This window comes from Lycium ferocissimum, chromosome 9 (assembly GCF_029784015.1).
Source record: "Lycium ferocissimum isolate CSIRO_LF1 chromosome 9, AGI_CSIRO_Lferr_CH_V1, whole genome shotgun sequence".
Lineage (NCBI taxonomy): Eukaryota > Viridiplantae > Streptophyta > Magnoliopsida > Solanales > Solanaceae > Lycium > Lycium ferocissimum.
The window spans coordinates 14,186,820-14,195,465 of NC_081350.1; positions in this window are offsets into that span (position 1 = coordinate 14,186,820).

The following is an 8,646-nucleotide window of genomic DNA, read 5'->3' on the forward strand; positions in this document are numbered from 1 at the left end:
TTCAACTAAGTTATTTAGATTTGGATAAAAAAAAAAAAAAATACATAGTTGAAATAAATAATCATTATATCTAAAAAGAAAAAAAAACAATTAGGATAAACTATGCAATGAATATTAAGAAAAACCAAAAAGAAGCACAATTGGGAAAAATAAATCATTATATTGATTATATGGCAATTAATAGTTGAAAAATACTCCACTTGGAAGCTGATTTTTCGATTTTTGACCCTTCCACGCGCCTAAAAGAGAGTGTGTTCACGCTCTTTGCCACATCAGCGTCTAGGGGTGTCGAGACTATCATATTACCAAGTTCAGGGGGGTAATTAAGCCAACACATAGTTTAGGTGTGCACTAAATAAAAGATGACAAGTTCAGAGGGGTCCCAAGCTATTCTGCCTAATTTTTATAGTAACAAACAATCTACTTTTAGAATGTGTTTGGTATGGAGGAAAACAATTTTCCATGTTTGGTTGATCAAACTGTGGTGGAAATCATTTTCACTAGGAAAACAAGTTCTTTGAAAATGAGGAAAATGACTTCCTTAATGAAAGTAGGGAAAACAAGTTCCACAAGTAACATTGCAAGTTCATTGTCTCCTCTCCACTCACCCAACACCCCCAACCCCTACCCCTCGACCTTACCACTCCCCGCCAGCCCCGAACCCCACCCCATACACCACCCCTCTACATCACCCAAACTACCCCACCCCACCACCTAACCACCCCTACAACTCTACACCCCCACTAGCCCCACCACTTAACCACCCCCTCCTACCCCCACCCCCGTTTACCTCCCTCCCCACCCCTATAACCACTTACCCCACCCCCTACACCTATCACCACCTACCTCCAACCCTTACCTCTCACCTCCCTACGACCACCCCTTATCTCTCAACTTTGCAATACTAGGCGCTTTGTGAAAGTAGTAACTTCCAAAAATAGTAACTTTAATTTACAAAAGTAATCACTTTACAAAAGTAGCCGCTTTTTAAAAATATTACTTGCGACGAGTAGCTACTTTTCAAAAATGGTCGTTTAGCAAAAGTAGTCACTTAAAAAAATAGTCACTTTTAGAAAATAGCCACTTTGTGAAAGTAGATGCTTTTTAAAAATAATCACTTTTTGAAAGTAGCCAATTTTCATAATTTTGTTAAGAACTAACTACTTTGCAAAAGTAGCCATTTTTTAAAATAGCCTCTTTGTGAAAGTATTAAAATAACCATTTTTGCAATGTGTCATTTCTAAGATAGTGGCCACTTTTGTAAAGTAGCCATTTTTTTAAAGTGACACAAAATGGCTACTTTTGTAAAGTGGTTATTTTTTGAAAAATGACAAAAAAGTTGCAATTTTTGTAAATTTGCATTTTCGGTCGTTTTGTAAGATATATATTTTTGCAAAAATAGCTATTTTTATGTTACTTTTCAAAAAATGGCCAATTTACAAAAATAGCCATTTTTATGTCACTTGTAAAAAATGACTAGTTTACAAACATAGTCACTTTTTTGAGTTGTCTTTCAAAGTGCAAAGTAGTCATTTTTTTGGTTGTCTTAGAAAAAGGCCACTTGCAAGGGTATACATATTTGGTTATCTTATAAAAGTAGTCACTTTGTGAAAGTAGCATCTTTTTCAAAATGCGGAGTGGGAGTAGTCGGGAAGGTTGGAATTGGGGGGAGGGGGGGGGGGGTAGGAGGTGAGAGGTGGTGAATTGGGGGGTTGGAGGTGCGTGTGGTTAGGTGGTTGGATTGGTGTTTCCGTCAAACCAAACACTAGAAAATGTTTTCCACATCCAACCAAACACAAGAAAATAAGTAGGAAAATAACTTGTTTTCCAAGAAATCATTTTCTAGGAAAATATTTTCCATCGTACCAAACGCACCTTTAATGTAACTTTGCAAGCATTTGTTGATGGATTTCATAATCTAAAAGATATTTTGGCATGAAGATGGTATTTGGGCCACAATCATAATTGATATAGCTCTAGCAAATAGTGTAAATACAGAAGCAACTAACAGCATAAATTCAATCAAGCAGAATGATGGGAATTGGGAGGATATATAAACTACTCCCACTGTTTCAATTTGTTTGAACCTATTTCCTTTTTAGTCCGTGCCAAAATGAATGACCTCTTTCCTAATTTGAAAACAAATTCACTTTATGAATTATTTACAGCCACACAAATTTTCAAGGCTTATTTTGAACCACAAGTTTCAAAAGTCTTCTCTCTTTCTTAAATGTCGTGTCCAGTCAAATGGGTTCATATAAATTGAAACGGAGGGAGTGTAAAGTAAGATAAATACGGACTAAGTAAAAAGATTAACTATGTCAGTGGTCAATATTCTTTTTTATTTTTTTCCTGATGAAGTTATCAATGGTCAATTCTCCTTTAAAGGGCGAATAAATGTAACTACATACTAATAGTGATGCACAGAAGAGAATTGACAGGTATATAACCAAGATTCCATGTCATTCATAAATTATCTTTAAATGTTACTATCTCGTTGACCTTGGCATATTGGTTCTGCATGCGGCATCGGTTCTTTTCATCTCCATACGAATCCTATTGACTGTAATATACTAATAGCAGCTTTTTAGGATCCCTCTGCCAAAACTTTATCCAAGTTTGTTGTATCAGCACTAATTCCTTGTATCATAACACCAAAGTAGAATACAAACAAAACAATGCAACACCGTCTTTGAAGGAATAAAATAGTGGACAAACGCTTTGGTCGCATTCAAAGTTGAATATCTAATTCAGCCTGGATTTTAACTTTCTGGTGCAAAAAATAGAAAACTCACACTGAAGTTCTCACGCTCTTTGAGCTTGAATTCAGTCAAATGTAAACACATCTTGCTAAGAAAAACAGAAAACAACCTATTTCGCAGAACTAAACAAAGCTCATAAGAGGGAATCCTACATCGAAGATAATAAATTTAGAGAGGAATTACAAGAGAATGCATACTTGTTGATAAAGCTACAACAACAACTACTACATACCCAGTGTAATCTCACAAGTGGAGTTTGGAGAGGGTAGGATGTACGCAGACCTTACCCCTACCTTTGTGGGGGTAGAGAGGTTGTTTCCGGTAGACCCTTGGCTCAAAAGAAGTGTAATCAAAGCAGGATAAAAAGGAAAATAATGACAACAAAATAGTAAGATAAACAAAGCAAACGAAGTAACATATAGTAGTAAAATTAATAACATATAGTAGTAAAATTAAAGAATAGGATATTATGTGAATATTATAAATAAAGAGAAGATGAGAAGAGGAGACTAGCTCCCTGCCTCTTCCTCGTAAAGTACTACAACACACGGTTACCTACTACCCGTCTACTCTAATCCTCGACGTCTAAACCTTCCTATCTAGGATCATGTCCTCAGTAAGCTAAAGATATGTCATTTCCTGTCTAATCACTTCCCCAGTTTTTCTTTGGCCTACCTCTACCTCTCCTAAAACCTGCCATAGCCTAACACCTCCTAATTACTGGTGCCTCGGCGCACCTCCTCTTCACATACTCGAACCACCTCAGCCTTGCTTCCCTCATGTTGTCCTTCACGGAGGCCACTCCCACCTTGTCCTATATGACTTTGTTCCTAATCCTGTCTCTCCTAGTATTTGTTAACAAAGCTATTGGAAGAAAATAGATAAATTATTAGTAAATGCAAACGTGAAGATGCCCTATAAAACATGGAATCTATGACTATTATATGCAGAGTATAAATCAGAGTTGCCTTCATTACAATTCTAGATCAAAGAGATAAGTATTAACTTAAGCAGAGCAAGATTTAGGGCTTATTGCAACTTGATCAGTCTTCGTCCACACCCCTTCCCCCCCCCCCCCCCCCCGGTAAATGTTCCGATTTTTCACCTGAACTAAACAAGATTCAAGAAGTTGCAATTATTAATTTACAACAGATTATAAACTTTATTTTCCATGGATCATGAAGCACAATGTCCAAAGTCCTCAGGTTAAGACGTGTAAATAGCTATACTTAAAATACTCCATGTTTAGTGTCTAACATTAGGTAACATATGATATGCACGGTAAAACGTCTGCTTAAATAAGGATTTCTCCTATCCCTCGCTACTGTGAGATATTATTCCTTGTGCATTTGCATGCTGGGAGAAGAGAAGATCGGTGTCAACACATTCCCGATCTGACCTAAGGTCCTGAGATAACACATTCCATCTTTTTGACGTTGATTTCTGATTCCGATGAGGTTTGGCTAGTTTTTCTGCACTTCGGGAGTCGACCAGGCCTGTCAAACCTCCGTTTAACCTTGGATTATATTCTAAACTTTATTTACTCTTCCCTCAAAATTATTGCATACTTTTCCTTTTAATCCGTTCTAAAAAATATTAAATTTTTATATTTAACAATTTTTTTTAAATTTTATTCTCACTGACATAATTTAATTAGTTAAATAGTGTAACACAAATTAAAACTGATAGAGTATAATATGACTATGCAATTATACCTCTTTGCATTTTAAACTCAATCAATTATGCCGCTATGTATGGTTGCATTTAGTAGAGTCTGTTTGATCAAACTGTTAAAAATAACTTATTTTGAGAAGTATTTTTAACTAAAATAGCTTTATGATGAACTATTTTTGAAGAGAATCAATTTACTTTTGACAAATTTATTTAGGAAGTGCTTTTTTAGTATTTGATAAACAAATTGTGTTTGATTAATCTTTTCAAAAAGTAATTTAGAGTGTCAAATTACCAAATGCAGCATTAGGTGTTCGTTTTACTATTAGTATTAATTAACAATAATTTAAATAATTTTTATGAAAGAATTTGAATAAGAATTATTGTTATTTAGTTAACATTTAACACATAAAATAATAATATGTATTAAGGTTTTAATGAAATCTAAAAAAGGTAAGAGGAGAAGATGTTTGTATTTATAATTGAGAGATATATGGGTTAAACTAATGATAGATAATTTGGTGGATATAAATTTTTAGTAAGTATACATCTTTGAGAAATTATTTTTTTTCTTCTGCTTCTTGGAAAGGAGTAGAAATTTGAATCTTCTTTCCGATAGCAGAAAATTGCTTCTGGTACTACGCAAAAGCATTTGGTATAAGGCCAAACACCTCAATTCTCCAACACTAAAAATACATTTGCCTTCTCAGAAACTTAGTCAAACAGATTATTAGTCCATTCAGATAATCAATTATTCATCGACAACTTAATAATATATACTCTCTTCATTCTACTTTGTTATATCATTTTGCTTATTAGTCCATTCATAAAATGACACACATTTATGCATTTTACTTAATGAGAAAGCCCTTACAGCCACAAGTAATATATTATATATTTAAGACTATAAGTGTCAAATAAATCACTTTATTAGTAAATTTTATATCAAGTTAAATTATGTTAAAAAGGGAGTAGATAGAAAGTCAACTATTTCGGCGGGAATCATCTTCCCCTTGCCCCCACTCCCGACCCCTTTTTTGGTCCTTTCAAACCCAATTTAGAAATGCAATATTCCAAATGCAGATATTCCTTGTGCGAGCCTGAATATTTTTCTTGGATGAAGAAAATGAAATTTAATTTTACTAGTAAGTGACAATGAAAATTAAAATTAGAATCTTTATCTGCTCAGATATTTTGTTGAATTGAGTGATCACCATTCACCTCATCTAACAGTTTAAACCATGTTTGGATGGTTATTTCCCGTGGTTCATTAATGTACAATATGATATGGTACAGTATGGTGTTGTATTATATTATACTGTATTAATGAACACCATATTTGGATAGACTGTGTCGTTTGTTGTGGTTTAATAACATTTGTATTGTTTGGTTTGACTGTTGGTACTGTATAATAACTTGTAAGTTTACTAAAATACCCTTAATTCTTAATTAGAAATTAGTTTATATATATTAATAAAACTCAGGTAGATAATAAAATAGGAACTTTAAAAAATAAATAGGTAGTGGGTGGGGGTGGTGGAGGGGTGGGTGGTGTGAGGTGCGTGATTGTGGGATGAGGGGGGTGGGTGGTGGTGAGGGGTAGTGGGTGGCGGTGGTGGAGGGTTGGGTGGTGGTGAGGGGTAGTGGGTGGGGGTGATGGAGGGGTAGGTGGTGTGAGGTGGGTGGTTGTAGGATAAGCGTGGGGGTGAGTTGTTATGGGGTGGGGTTGGGCGGTGGTGAGGGGTAGTGGGTGGTGGTTGGGATGGGTGGGGGTGGAGCATATAATATACATAACCAAAATGCCCCCCAAAAAAATCATTTTGAACAAAATACCCCAAAAAAAAAATGTTACCGAAGTACCTTTATGATAATTTCTTGCGCTAAAGCGAATAACGGGATGGCTGTTTAAGCGCTATAGCGCGATAATGCTTTTGCGCTATGTGTCCATTCATCTTTTTTTTTCGGCCCTTTTGGTTGACCCTTCTTCCATTACACTTTTTAACGTACTTTGATCATAGATTAATCATGCTTCGGGACCCCGGAACTTCAATATTTTATATAGAACCCTACTTATTTTTGTGCGATTAATAAGGTAGGATCAATACATTAAGGATACACAAAAGTTTGGATGGCCGTTTTAGTGGTTGAAAAGTGCTCGAACGCCATTTTCGTTTGAAGGCTCTGTGTCATTAGCTTGAAGTTCTTTACGAATACTTAAACTTGTTCATTAATAATTAATCAAAAGTTAGTCAAAATGACAGCATTCATAAAAAAAAAAAAAAAAAAAAACTTAATTAAATTGCATCATTCATAACCTTGAGTAGATGAAAATACTTAAACTTGTTCATATTCTTCAAAATAACTGCATCATCATAAATTAAACTTAAAACTAAAATCACAACATTCTTAATCATCATCAGAGTACAAGTCCTCAATATTGTCCTCAGAAAAATATTGGCGGTTTCTTAAGGCACATATTTTTTAAAGTTAGTTCTCTGTCGTTCCTTACGAAGACTTGATGATGCTTATTCTTCGGCCAACTTTAGCATGTAAAATCTACATCGTCTTTTCTTAACATCGTTATTTTCTTTTCTAATCCTTTGCACGGCAAGCTCGCAAGTTTCTGGACCTACTTGAGGCATGGTTAAGGAGTACCTTGTTGGATTGGAGCGTTGAGATTTTTCAAGTCACGAACAAGACGTTCTGATTCGGCAAGTCGATGTGACCATTCTCGGCTTAAACCGCAATAATATTCCCGCGGATCTGAATATTTCACACTTTTGAAATCATCATTACGATCTATAAGAAGGTGGGGATTTAGCTCATCTAGTTTGTAATCTTATGGTATCGCTCGAAAAAGCTCGTTATGATTTGAACTCTCATCATCTAATGATATGCTATTTGGTTCTTTTGGAAGGAGTAAAGACCAAGTGAGTTTCTACTACTCGACATTGAATATGATGTAGTCTAATAACAAAAGAAAGGGCTACTTCTATTGTTACACCTCGGAAAATTCTCCGTTGATGCACAGTGAATAGACTAGCGAAGGACACGAAGTATACGATATTTCAATAAATAAGAAATAGCATTTGATGACCCTAATTGAGATTTCAAAGACATTCGAGGTAAGAGAAGGAAGTTTGCCAAGAGAAGAAAAGGCATACGTATGTATCGGAAGAAAATTGCGAGTAACAAGTTAATGATGACTTAATGACGTTTCGAAGAAGAGTTATAGCTTCCCTTAGATTGTTAATGAGGTTCTAAACAAGTGTCAAGAAGGTTCCATAAGGATTGGAGATCAAACGAGTCGACGAGAACAAGTTTGAAAGAACTGGGCATTATACGGCCCAACATCCGCGTATAAAATATATATGTCGTATGTTAGGCCGTATATTTTACCCCGGATGGCCAGCCTCATTTGGACCAAATCTACGCCGGACATACGGTCGGTGAAATTTATACGGACTGTATGTTGGTCCGTAGAAATCGGTCGGGACAGCTTGTGTATTATTAATAAGGGGGACAAGTTCATTTTATTTCATTTCCTCTTCATAGGGGTGTTCATGGTTCGGTTTGAGTCGGTTATTGGTTAAAACCATAACCAAATCAATTTAGTCGGTTTTTAAATGTCTAAAACCATAACCAAACCAAGTAAAATAATAACCACCGGTTTGGTTATTGTCGGTTTGGTTTGGTTTGGTTCGGTTTTTCAATTTATAACTAGCCGTGACAATTCAAATATTCTCTCTCTACATTGTTCAAATTTCTTATGAAGCTCTTTTTTCCTCACGGCCCACAAGGACGAACTTTGCTGCATATTGAGGGAAAGACATGCGGCAATGTAAAATGAAAAGAGATAGTAGGGTTTTTACTTTTTACCTTATGCTTACGACTTATTAGAGTTGGGCTTGGATTGTTGGACTTGGACATATTCTTTTAAGACATGGGCCTTAAAAATACGTAGACCAAAATTAAATTAATAATTAAAAGGTATAAAATATCTTTAATTATTTATGAAAAGTTAATATTATACATATAAATAATTATAAATTTTATGTATATAATTATCGATTTGGTTCGGTTATTTATTCGGTTATTTTTTACTATAACCATAACCAAACCAAATATTATCGGTTTTTCAAATTTAAAACCAAACCAAACCAAACTAAACCAAATGTCGGTTTTTTTATTCGGTTTGGTTAAATTTTCGGTT